A 12605-nucleotide genomic window follows, 5' to 3' on the forward strand; every position below is an offset into this window, starting at 1 on the left:
TCTTAACTGGTACCAAAGTATTTATGCAGGACTATCATATAGGAAGTCCCAGAATTGTTAAAAGGAAGGTGCTCATCATATTTGGTGAAGAGTGAAACAATAGGCAGCTATATTATCATTCTCGATATCATCCACCATAGAGGCAAAGACTTAAGGGGTAACTATAAACATTTTAACATAAAACAATATATTTGTAAACCAGAGCCTAGAAGGAATACAAAGAGTCAGCTCGATCTGGGGTATAACATCTACTAATTTCTCAGTTGCAGTATAACCTCACCCGCTGGTATCGGGAGCATTAACATTTAACCCTGCAGCTGCTGTATATCATGGAGTGGCATATTAGTCCTCTGTACACTCACTCACGGACCACGGCGCGACCAGAAGTAGGGTTCCTGAATCAAAGTTTGTAATAATAAAAGGCTGGTTACGTACTGGTCTGCATAAACTGCCGCCACCGTAATCCCCGAAGTGAGTGCACAGTGGCGGGAAAACCCAGAGCGGGAAATTCAAAATATGAGCGTGTCCAGCAGTTAGCACTTTATGATATTATAGTAGAGGGATCACATAATCTGCAGTTACTTTTGCAAATGTTCCCCAGCATTCCAGACAGTTCCGGTCACATAATAGTGTGTGTCAGTGCGTTATTCCTGCAAAATCGATTTATAGAGCCTGCATGGCAAGATGGGGTTTCACTTGTAGGCAGATAAGCTGATTTTCAGTTAGCGTAAGCGCAGATGCATAAGTCCGTATACTACTTCCAGCAGGCAATGAGTTCCTTCGTAGCAGAACGTTAGCGAATATATTCCCATTATGGAGTCATATTCCGTAGATGAATAAGCACTTGGGGTTGCAGTGTGAGAGTTCAATACCCGGTGTGCTGATGGGGCATAGGATTGGGGTCCCACAGTCACTAGTATTAACCACTTGAGGACCTAGGGCTTTCTACCCCTTAAGGACCGGCCACTTTTTTTCCATTCAGACCACTGCAGCTTTCACGGTTTATTGCTCGCTCATACAACCTAACACCTAAATGAATTTTGGCTCCTTTTCTTGTCACTAATAAAGCTTTCTTTTGGTGCTATTTGATTGCTCCTGCGATTTTTACTTTTTATTATATTCATCAAGAAAGACATGAATTTTGGCAAAAAAATGATTTTTTTAACTTTCTGTGCTGACATTTTTCAAATAAAGTAAAATTTCTGTATACATGCAGCGCGAAAAATGTGGACAAACATGTTTTTGATAAAAAAAAACCCATTCAGTGTATATTTATTGGTTTGGGTAAAAGTTATAGCGTTTACAAACTATGGTGCAAAAAGTGAATTTTCCCATTTTCAAGCATCTCTGACTTTTCTGACCCCCTGTCATGTTTCATGAGGGGCTAGAATTCCAGGATAGTATAAATACCCCCCAAATGACCCCATTTTGGAAAGAAGACATCCCAAAGTATTCACTGAGAGGCATAGTGAGTTCATAGAAGATATTATTTTTTGTCACAAGTAAGCGGAAAATGACACTTTGTGAGAAAAAAAAAAAAAAAAAAAAGTTTCCATTTCTTCTAACTTGCGACAAAAAAAAATGAAATCTGCCACGGACTCACCATGCCCCTCTCTGAATACCTTGAAGGGTCTACTTTCCAAAATGGGGTCATTTGTGGGGTGTGTTTACTGTCCTGACATTTTGGTGGGTGCTAAATTGTAAGCACCCCTGTAAAGCCTAAAGGTGCTCATTGGACTTTGGACCCCTTAGCGCAGTTAGGCTGCAAAAAAGTGCCACACATGTGGTATTGCCGTACTCAGGAGAAGTAGTATAATGTGTTTTGGGGTGTATTTTTACACATACCCATGCTGGGTGGGAGAAATATCTCTGTAAATGACAATTTGTTAATTTTTATAACACACAATTGTCCATTTACAGAGATCTTTCTCCCACTCAGCATGGGTATGTGTAAAAATACACCACAAAACACATTATACTACTTCTCCTGAGTACGGCGATACCACATGTGTGGCACTTTTTTGCACCCTAACTGCGCTAAAGGGCCCAAAGTCCAATGAGTACCTTTAGGATTTCACAGGTCATTTTGAGAAATTTCGTTTCAAGACTACTCCTCGCGGTTTAGGGCCCCTAAAATGCCAGGGCAGTATAGGAACCCCACTAATGACCCCATTTTAGAAAGAAGACACCCCAAGGTATTCCGTTAGGAGTATGGTGAGTTCATAGAAGTTTTTATTTTTTTGTCACAAGTTAGCGGACATTGATTTTAATAGTTTTTTTTCACAAAGTGTCATTTTCCGCTAACTTGTGACAAAAAATAAAATCTTCTATGAACTCACCATACTCCGTACGGAATACCTTTGGGTGTCTTCTTTCTAGAATGGGGTCATTTGTGGGGTTCCTATACTGCCCTGGCATTTTAGGGGCCCTAAACCGTGAGGAGTAGTCCTGAAACCAAATGTCGCAAAATGACCTGTGAAATCCTAAAGGTACTCATTGGACTTTGGGCCCCTTAGCGTACTTAGGGTGTAAAAAAGTGCCACACATGTGGTACCGCCGTACTCAGGAGAAGTAGTATAATGCGTTTTGGGGTGTATTTTTACACATACCCATGCTAAGTGGGAGAAATATCTCTGTAAATGACAATTGTTTGATTTTTTTTACACACAATTGTCCATTTACATAGAAATTTCTCCCACCCAGCATGGGTATGTGTAAAAATACACCCCAAAACACATTATACTACTTTTCCTGAGTACGGCGGTACCACATGTGTGACACTTTTTTGCAGCCTAGGTGCGCTAAGGGGCCCAACGTCCTATTCACAGATCATTTTGAAGCATTTGTTTTCTAGACTACTCCTCGCGGTTTAGGGGCCCTAAAATGCCAGGGCAGTATAGGAACCCCACAAGTGACCCCATTTTAGAAAGAAGACACCCCAAGGTATTCTGTTAGGTGTATGGCGAGTTCATAGAAGATTTTATTTTTTGTCACAAGTTAGTGAAAAATGACACTTTGTGAAAAAAAACCAATAAAAATTAATTTCCGCTAACTTTTGACAAAAAATAAAATCTTCTATGAACTCGTCATACACCTAACAAAATACCTTGGGGTGTCTTTTTTTCTAAAATGGGGTCACTTGTGGGGTTCCTATACCGCCCTGGCATTTTACAGGCCCAAAACCGTGAGTAGTCTGGAAACCAAATGTCTCAAAATGACTGTTCAGGGGTATAAGCATCTGCAAATTTTGATGACAGGTGGTCTATGAGGGGGCGAATTTTGTGGAACCGGTCATAAGCAGGGTGGCCTTTTAGATGACAGGTTGTATTGGGCCTGATCTGATGGATAGGAGTGCTAGGGGGGTGACAGGAGGTGATTGATGGGTGTCTCAGGGGGTGGTTAGAGGGGAAAATAGATGCAATCAATGCACTGAGGAGGTGATCGGAAGGGGGTCTGAGGGGGATCTGAGGGTTTGGCCGAGTGATCAGGAGCCCACACGGGGCAAATTGGGGCCTGATCTGATAGGTAGGTGTGCTAGGGGGTGACAGGAGGTGATTGATGGGTGTCTCAAGGTGTGATTAGAGGGCGGAATAGATGCAAGCAATGCACTGGCGAGGTGATCAGGGCTGGGGTCTGAGGGCATTCTGAGGGTGTGGGCGGGTGATTGAGTGCCCTAGGGGCAGATAGGGGTCTAATCTGATAGGTAGCAGTGACAGGGGGTGATTGATGGGTAATTAGTGGGTGTTTAGGGTAGAGAATAGATGGAAACACTGCGCTTGGGTGGTGATCTGATGTTGGATCTGCGGGCGATCTATTGGTGTGGGTGGGTGATCAGTTTGCCCGCAAGGGGCAGGTTAGGGGCTGATTGATGGGTGGCAGTGACAGCGGGTGATTGATGGGTGGCAGTGACAGGGGGTGATTGATGGGTGGCAGTGACAGGGGGTGATTGATGGGTGATAGGTGATTGGCAGGTGATTGACAGGTGATCAGTGGGTTATTACAGGGAATAACAGATGTAAATATTGCACTGGCGAATTGATAAGGGGAGGTCTGAGGGCAATCTGAGCGTGTAGGCGGGTGATTGGGAGCCCGCAAGGGGCAGATTAGGGTCTGATCTGATGGGTAACAGTGACAGGTGGTGATAGGGGGTGATTGATGGGTAATTAGTGGGTGTTTAGAGGAGAGAATAGATGTAAACGCTGCGCTTGGGTGGTGATCTGATGTCGGATCTGCGGGCGATCTATTTGTGTGGGTGGGTGATCAGATTGCCCGCAAGGGGCAGGTTAGGGGCTGATTGTTGGGTGGCAGTGACAGGGGGTGATTGATGGGTGATAGGTGATTGGCAGGTTATTGACAGGTGATCAGTGGGTTATTACAGGGAAGGACAGATGTAATTAATGCACTGGCGAATTGATAAGGGGGGGGGGGTCTGAGGGCAATCTGAGCGTGTGGGCGGGTGATTGGGTGCCCGCAAGGGGCAGATTAGGGTCTGATCTGATAGGTTACAGTGACAGGTGGTGATAGGGGGTGATTGATGGGTGATTGATGGGTAATTAGTGGGTGTTTAGAGAAGATAACAGATGTAAACGATACATTTGGGAGGTAATCTGACGGCGGGTTTGCGGGCGATCTAATGGTGTGGGTGGGTGATCAGATTGCCCGCAAGGGGCAGGTTAGGGGCTGATTGATGGGTGGCAGTGACAGGGGGTGACAGGGGGTGATTGATGGGTGATAGGTGATTGGCAGGTGATTGACAGGTGATCAGTGGGTTATTACAGGGAAGAACAGATGTAATTAATGCACTGGTGAATTGATAAGGGGGGGTCAGAGGGCAATCTGAGCGTGTGGGCGGGTGATTGGGTGCCCGCAAGGGGCAGATTAGGGTCTGATCTGATAGGTAAAAGTGACAGGTGGTGATAGGGGGTGATTGATGGGTGATTGATGGGTAATTAGTGGGTGTTTAGAGGAGAGAATAGATGTAAACAATGGATTTGGGAGGTGATCTGATGTCGGATCTGCGGGCGATCTATTGGTGTGGGGGGGTGATCAGATTGCCCGCAAGGGGCAGGTTAGGGGCTGATTGATGGGTGGCAGTGACAGGGGGTGATTGATGGGTGATTGACAGGTGATTGACAGGTGATTGACAGGTGATCAGGGGGATAGATGCATACAGTAAACAGTGGGGGGGGGTCTGGGGGGGGGGGGGGTCTGGGGAGAATCTGAGGGGTGGGGGGTGATCAGGAGGGGGCAGGGAGCAGGGGGGGGGATAAAAAAAAAATAGCGTTGACAGATAGTGACAGGGAGTGATTGATGGGTGATTAGGGGGGTGATTGGGTGCAAACAGGGGTCTAGGGGGTGGGCAGGGGGGGGGTCTGATGGGTGCTGTGGGCGATCTGAGGCAGGGGGGGTAAAAAATCAGTGTGCTTGGTGCAGACTAGGGTGGCTGCAGCCTGCCCTGGTGGTCCCTCGGACACTGGGACCACCAGGGCAGGAGGCAGCCTGTATAATACACTTTGTAAACATTACAAAGTGTATTATACACTTTGTATGCGGCGATCGTCGGGTTGACATCCCGCCGGCGCTTCCGTATGGCCGGCGGGATGTTGCGGCGGGTGAGCGGCGCCAGGCGGAGGATCGCGTCACGGATGACGCGATCGCTCCGCCCATGCCCCTACAAGGACCGCCGCCATTTGTCAATACGGCGGTCCTTGTGGGGTGCACTTCACGGCCGCCAATTGTACATACGGCGGTCGGGAAGTGGTTAAAAGTTCAGCGGGTCTATCAGTGCACACCCACACAGGCCAGCACTCATACTGTTATGGAGTTGGCCCAATTCCAAGGGCGGGAGAAGGAGAGCGGGAAGTCTAAGCAGCAAGAACAACAGAATGAGTGATAGCAGCCCGCTCATAAGAGACCCGCGGCCATCTTTAAGTTCTTCCATGTGTGTCTCCCCTGTACTCGAACTGCATCCAGTGTTACAGTTAAAGCACCATATCGGACTCTATTCCATTCCCTCCAGCAACAAAGCACATTCAACCCCAAATATTAGCATAAGTGAAACAGTTGAAAGTCATAGCCAGTTATATGTGTGTACTCACTCACTTGGCCGGTAAGGTGTCCAGCCACTTAAACACATCAGCAGGTTTGTCAAAAAATTGAACAGTTTCTCCGTCCACAACCCGGAGTTTAGCAGGGAATTGCATGGAATAGGTGATGCCTTTTTCCTTAAGCTTATTCTTGGCATTCTGGAAAGACTGCCTCTGGCGCTGAGTCTCTATTGTGTAATCTAGAAAGATCATGACCTTGGAGTTGTTGTAGCGAAGCTCTCCAGATTTCCTTGCTGCTGTTAATATGGCGTCACGATCCCTGAAGTTGAGCAGCTTCAGTATAATGGGTCGAGGGAGTGAGCCTGGGGGTCCCTTTTTTGTTGGTACTCGATGAGCACGTTCTATCACGAAGTGATTTGAAAATGTGTCATCTGGGAGCAGCTCTCGGAAAAGATCTTCCATGAAGGTGACTGCATTGCTTCCCTTGATTCCCTCCGGCAGCCCTATGATACGCAGGTTATTGCGGCAGTTACGGTTTTCCGCGTCCACCGACTTCTCCTCCAAGTGGGTAAGACGTAGTTGCATGCCAGGGATTGCTACTCTGTGGGCCTGCACTGTATCTTCAAGGGCCGACGTGCGCCGCTCCACCTCTTTCGTTCTTTCCCTTAGCTTCCCCATGTCGCCTCTTAACAGGCTAAGGCTAGTGTCCAATTGGTCGATTTTAACCGTCAGGGTAGTTTGGCAAGTGCGGATTGCCTCCAGGAGTTCAGCAGAAGATGGCAAGTCCGCTCCCTCCTCCACGCTTTCCTCCTGGCTGCCTCCATCTTTGTGCTGTCTACCACGATGAGTTAGTTTCTGCTGTAGTGGTGTTGCGGAGGGTTGGTCAGCATGTTCTCCACCGTCCTCCTTTTCCTTATTGCTTTTATTTGCTTTAGGCGGCATCTCAGGATATGGGGAGGCCCGGTGCTGGGTTTTGGGTGTTCTCTCCGGGCCGGCACAGGAGTCCCACGTGGAGACCGATGGAAGGCTATCTAGCTGAGTTGCCTCCCGGGGAGGTACGCACCACGACTCCAGATTGGCCTCCTCTACTGCAGGGGGTAATAGGAATAGTTATGACTATAAAAGACCGCTCCAGAATCCGTGGAATATCCGTGTGGGAGATGCTGGGCAGCAGAGCTCTGTGAAAAGCGTCTGTTCAGTCGGCCATCTTAGCCACGCCCCCGGTTAATTTTTTTAAGATGGCGTTATATCGATCTTACCTATCACAGATGTTTACCCTCTTGTTTTATTATTTTCTGCATCTTTGCATCCTGATACACTGCAATCAGTGTTGTTTAGAAAGTTGACTTCATCGCTACACAGGAGCTCGCTAGGGCACTGTAACCCCCCCCCCCCTCCCCCCCCCCCAGGGAATCATTGTGCCCCTCGGAGTGCTCAGTGACAAACCATTAACTGATCCCTGGTTTTAACAGCGAACAGGGTAGGGTCTGTATAAAACTCTCCATGTCAGCCTGAGTCTATGTAAGCTTTAAATAAACCAAGGGTCTGATCTATTTGCCATAAATACCTTACAATCCTTCCAAGATCCCTTGTAATGAATGTATCTGGGTGACATTTACTGTATATTTGCAAAAAAAAAAAACAATCTCTATACCGCCTTCTGATTGCTTGTTCTTACATTGTCAGTCAACCGTAATAGAGTCTGAAGAAGTCTTACAAGCTGAAAGCTTACTTTTGGTTCTTTTAACCACTTCAGGATTCTGCGTACGCTTAAGTACGCCCCTGAACCCTGAAGTGTATACCATGGAAACGGCCGCTCTTTCGAGCGGCCGTTCCATGTCAGTTCACGGAGGGTGTCTCAGTGAACACCCTGCGAGCCGCCGATCGCGGCTCGCAGGGTAAATGTAAACACACGGGGAAGATCTTCCCCGCTGTTTACATGTATACGGCGCTGCTGCGCAGCAGCGCCGTAGTGGAGATCGGTGATCCCCGGCCTCTGATTGGCCGGGGATCGCCGGCACCTGATAGGCTGAAGCCTGTCCTATCCGGCGCAGGATGGAATTCCATCCTGCGCCGCTCACAGGGGGAAGGAGAGGGAGGGAAGGAGAAGGAGGCCAGGAAGCGCTGCGGAGGGGGGCTTTGAAGACCCCCCCCCCCCCCCCGCAAGCGCAAACAGCCGGCGGCGATCAGACCCCCCCAGCAGGACATCCCCCTAGTGGGGAAAGAAGGGGGGTAGTCCGATCGCCCTGGCTGCTATCTGATCGGTGCTGCGGGCTGGAGAGTCCACGCAGCACCGATCAGGCAAACCACCCCCTGGCACAGAAGTGGTTAAATTAGCCAATAAACCAGAGCTTGTATTTTACTTACAGGAAATTTTGAATCAGGATAATATTTCTGATTCAAAATGTAATGTCTATAAAATACAAAATCAAGTCTCCAGCAATGCTTAGTGTTTCTCTCCCACCTGTCTCTTCCCCCTCCCCTAGCTTATAGAGTCATGAGACACAGGCTGGGGTCTGGAATGATTTGCCTGCGATCTGTCCACAGAGGAGCAGCTTGCTTGCAAGTAAGGATTAAAGCATGCTAGCAAGCTAGCCAAGTACAGTGGGATGAGAAAGTCTGGGTAACCTTGTTAATCGTCATGATTTTCCTGTATAAATCATTTGTTGTTACGATAAAACATGTCAGTTAAATATATCATACTAGCTGATTGCCCGGCATTGCCCGGATATGTATTTGGCTGGTGTTGGCTGCGCATACTTTTTCTAAATCTAACACACAATTACTCAGTGACCAAGTTTGTGAGCTTTGCAAGAATAGCAGCAATTAAATATTCCCCTTGAAAAGCAATAGGTGAAATTTGATTCACTTTTGTAGGCTCCACCCACTTTTCTGAATATTAATCCCAGTCACCCAGTGACCAACTGTGCAAAGTTTAAGAACCCTGCCATTAACGGTGTAAGAATGACTGCAGTTTATATTTTCCCAGTGAAATTTGTATTTGTCTCCACCCACTGATGACCCGGCATTGCCTGTGTATGCATTTCACTGGTGTTGGCTCCGCCCACTTTCTAACCCAAACACTCAATTACCAAGTTTGTGAGCCTTGGCTTTAATAATTTGTATATTCCAATAGAAATGAAACAAATCAGATTGGCTGTTTAGGGCTTCACCCCCTCTCCAGCATTTGAACCCCAGTCACCCAATGACCAACTGTAGCAGGGTTGAGGCCTCTGCTATTAACAGTGTAAAAACGGCAGCAATTTGAAAATCAACAGGTGAATTTGGCTATTATAGGCTCCACCCACCTCCCTGAATATTAATCTGGGCAAAGTTTGGGAACCCTGCCATGAACAGTGTAAGAATGGCTGCAGTTTACATTTTCCCAGTGAAATTTGTTTTTGGCTCCGCCCACTGTTTGTAACCTGGACGTACAGTCACTCAATGACCAAGTTTGTGAGCTTTCGGGTCCTTGGCATTAATAATTTGTATTTTCCCATGAAATGAAACAAATCTGATTCACTGTTTGTGGCTCTGTCTCCTTTTCTGAATTTGAACCCCAGTGACCCAATTACCAACTGTACCAGGTTTGAGGCTTTTGCCATAAACAGTGCAAGAATGACAGCAATTTTAATATTCTCCTTGAAAAGCGAAATGTGATTTTTGATTGGCATTATTAGGCTCCACCCACTTTTCTGAATATTAATCCCAGTCACCCAGTAACCAGCTATGCTAAGTTTGAGAACCCTGCCATTAACAGTGAAGAAAGGCTGCAGTTTACAATTTCCCAGAAAAATCTGTTTTTAACTCCACCCACTTTTTGTAACCTTGACACACAGTCACTCAATGATCAAGTTTGTGAGCTTTTGGGTTCCTGGCATCAAAATTGTGTGACTGGAAGCAGTTTATCCAGCAAAGAAATCTGGCTGTTTGTGGCTCCACCCCTTTACTGAATTTGAACCCCAGACACTTAACGACCGACTGTAGCAGGTTTGAGGCCTCTGCCATAGTGTAAGAATGACTGCAGTTTCAATATTCCCCTTGAAAATCAATAGGTGAATTTTGATTGGCTCTTGTAGGCTCCACCTACTTTTCCGAATATTAATCCTAGTCACCCAGTGACCAACTGTGCAAAGTTTGAGAACCCTGCCATTAACAGTGTAAGAAAAGCTGCAGTTTATATTTTCCGATGTAAAAAGTTAGTGGTTTTTGGCTCTGCACTATATCTAACCTTAACATACAGTCACTTAATGACCAAGTTTATGAGCTTTGGGGTCCTTGGCATCAATAAGTTGCATTTTACCATTGAAATTAAACAAATCTGATTGGCTGTTTTTGGCCCGCTCCCTTCAGAATTTAAATCCCAGTCTCCCAGTGACTGACTGTAGCAGATTTAAGGCCTCTGCCATTAAGAGTGTATGAATGGCAGCAATGTAAATATTCCCCTTGAATATCAAAAGGTGAATTTTGATTGGCTGCTGTTGGCTCCACCATATTCCTGAATATTAGTCTCAGTCATCCAGTGACCAACTGTGTCACCTACCCACCCAGTTTGAGAACCCTGCCAATAACAGGATGGCTGAAATCAATCTAACAAATCTGATTGGCTGTTTGTGGCTCCACCCCCTTTAGTGAATTTGGACTCCAGTCACCCAATGACTGACTGTATCAAGTGTGAGGCCTCTGCCATTAACAGTGTAAGAATGGTAGCAATGTGAATATTCCCCTTGAAAATCAATAGGTACATTTTGATTGGCTGTTGTAGGCTCCACCCACATTTCTGAATATTCATCCCAGTCACCCAGTGGCCAATTGTGTAAAGTTTGGGAACCCTGCCATGTTAAAAATTGTTGGCACCGCCCACTTTTTCTAACCTTGACATACAGTCACTTAATTATCAGTTTATCAGCTTTGGGGTCCTTGGTATCAATACTTTGTATATTCCCATTGAAAAATAAACAAATCTGGCTATTTGTGGCTCCGCCCCCTTTCTGAATTTGAACCCTAGTCATCCAGTGACCAATTGTACCAGGTTTGAGGCATCTGCTATTAACAGTGTAAGAGAATGGTAGCAGCCTAAATATTCCCTTTGAAAATCAAAAGGTGAATTTTTATTGGCTGTTGTAGGCTCCACCCACCTTCCAAAATCTTAATCTCATTCACCCAGTGACTAACTGTGCAACGTTTGAGAACCCTGCCATTAACGGTGTAAGAATGGCTGCAGTTTATATTTTCCCAAGGAAATTTGTTTTTGGCTCCACCCACTTTTTGTAACCTTGACACACAGTCACTCAATGGCCAAGTGTATGAGCTTTCAGGTTCCTGGCATCAAAAATGTGTGAATGGAAGCAGTTTATCCACCAAGGAAATCTGATTGGCAGTTCGTGGCCCCGCCCCTTTAGTGAATTTGAACCCCAGTCACCCAATGACCGACTGTAGCAAGTTTAAAGCCTCTGCCATTAACAGTATAAGAATGGCAGCAGTTTAAATATTCCCCTTGAAAATCAATAGGTGAATTTAGATTTGTAGGCTCCACCCACTTTCTTGAATCTTAAAGGAATACTTAAGTCAAAAAAAAAAATGACATTTACTCACCTGGGGCATCCCTCAGCACCCCGAAGCTGGATGGTGCCCTCGCAGCCCCGCTCCGATCGCCCTGTCCCCGCCGGCGGCTACTTCCGGTTCGGCGACAGCCGCCGACAGGCTGGGAACGCGGCTGATTTTCCGCGTTCCCAGCCGCTGCTATCACCCTCTATGCTGCTATACGCTATAGCAGCATAGAGGGTGATAGCAGCGGCTGGGAACGCGGAAAATCAGCCGCGTTCCCAGCCTGTCGGCGGCTGTCGCCGAACCGGAAGTAGCCGCCGGCGGGGACAGGGCGATCGGAGCGGGGCTGCGAGGGCACCATCCAGCTTCGGGGTGCTGAGGGATGCCCCAGGTGAGTAAATGTCATTTTTTTTTTTTGACTTAAGTATTCCTTTAATTTCATTCACCCATTGACCAATTGTGCCAAGTTTGAGAGCCCTGCCATTAAGAGTCTAAGAATGGCTGCAGTTTACATTTTCCCATTTAAAATGAATGGCTGAAATTTGATTGGCTGTTTTATGCTCCGCCCACTTTACCTGGATTTGTAACCTCGGTCACCGAGTGACCAACTGTGCCAAGTGTGGGGACTCTGGCTCAATTACTGTGAGAATGGCAGCCTTTTACATTTTTTCCATTGACTTGAATGGGTGAAATCTGATTTGCTGTTTGTAGCTCCGCCCAGGTGTGCAGGGGGGATGCGAGACCCCCAGAACATATCATCCCAGGTAGTAAGGGATCTGTATACCAAGTTTCGTTCAAATCGGTCAAGCCGTTTTCGAGTGATCGCGGCACACACACACACACGCACGCACGCACACACACACACACACACACACACACACGATTTTATATATATAATAAAATTAGTCAGGTGCATAAATTTGGGCACCACAAAAAAGAAATGAAATCAATATTTAGTAGATCCTCCTCACAGGATGCTGAGAAGGGAAATACACCGCACTCATCTGCAGA

Source organism: Hyperolius riggenbachi, chromosome 9, assembly GCF_040937935.1.
Source record: "Hyperolius riggenbachi isolate aHypRig1 chromosome 9, aHypRig1.pri, whole genome shotgun sequence".
NCBI lineage: Eukaryota > Metazoa > Chordata > Amphibia > Anura > Hyperoliidae > Hyperolius > Hyperolius riggenbachi.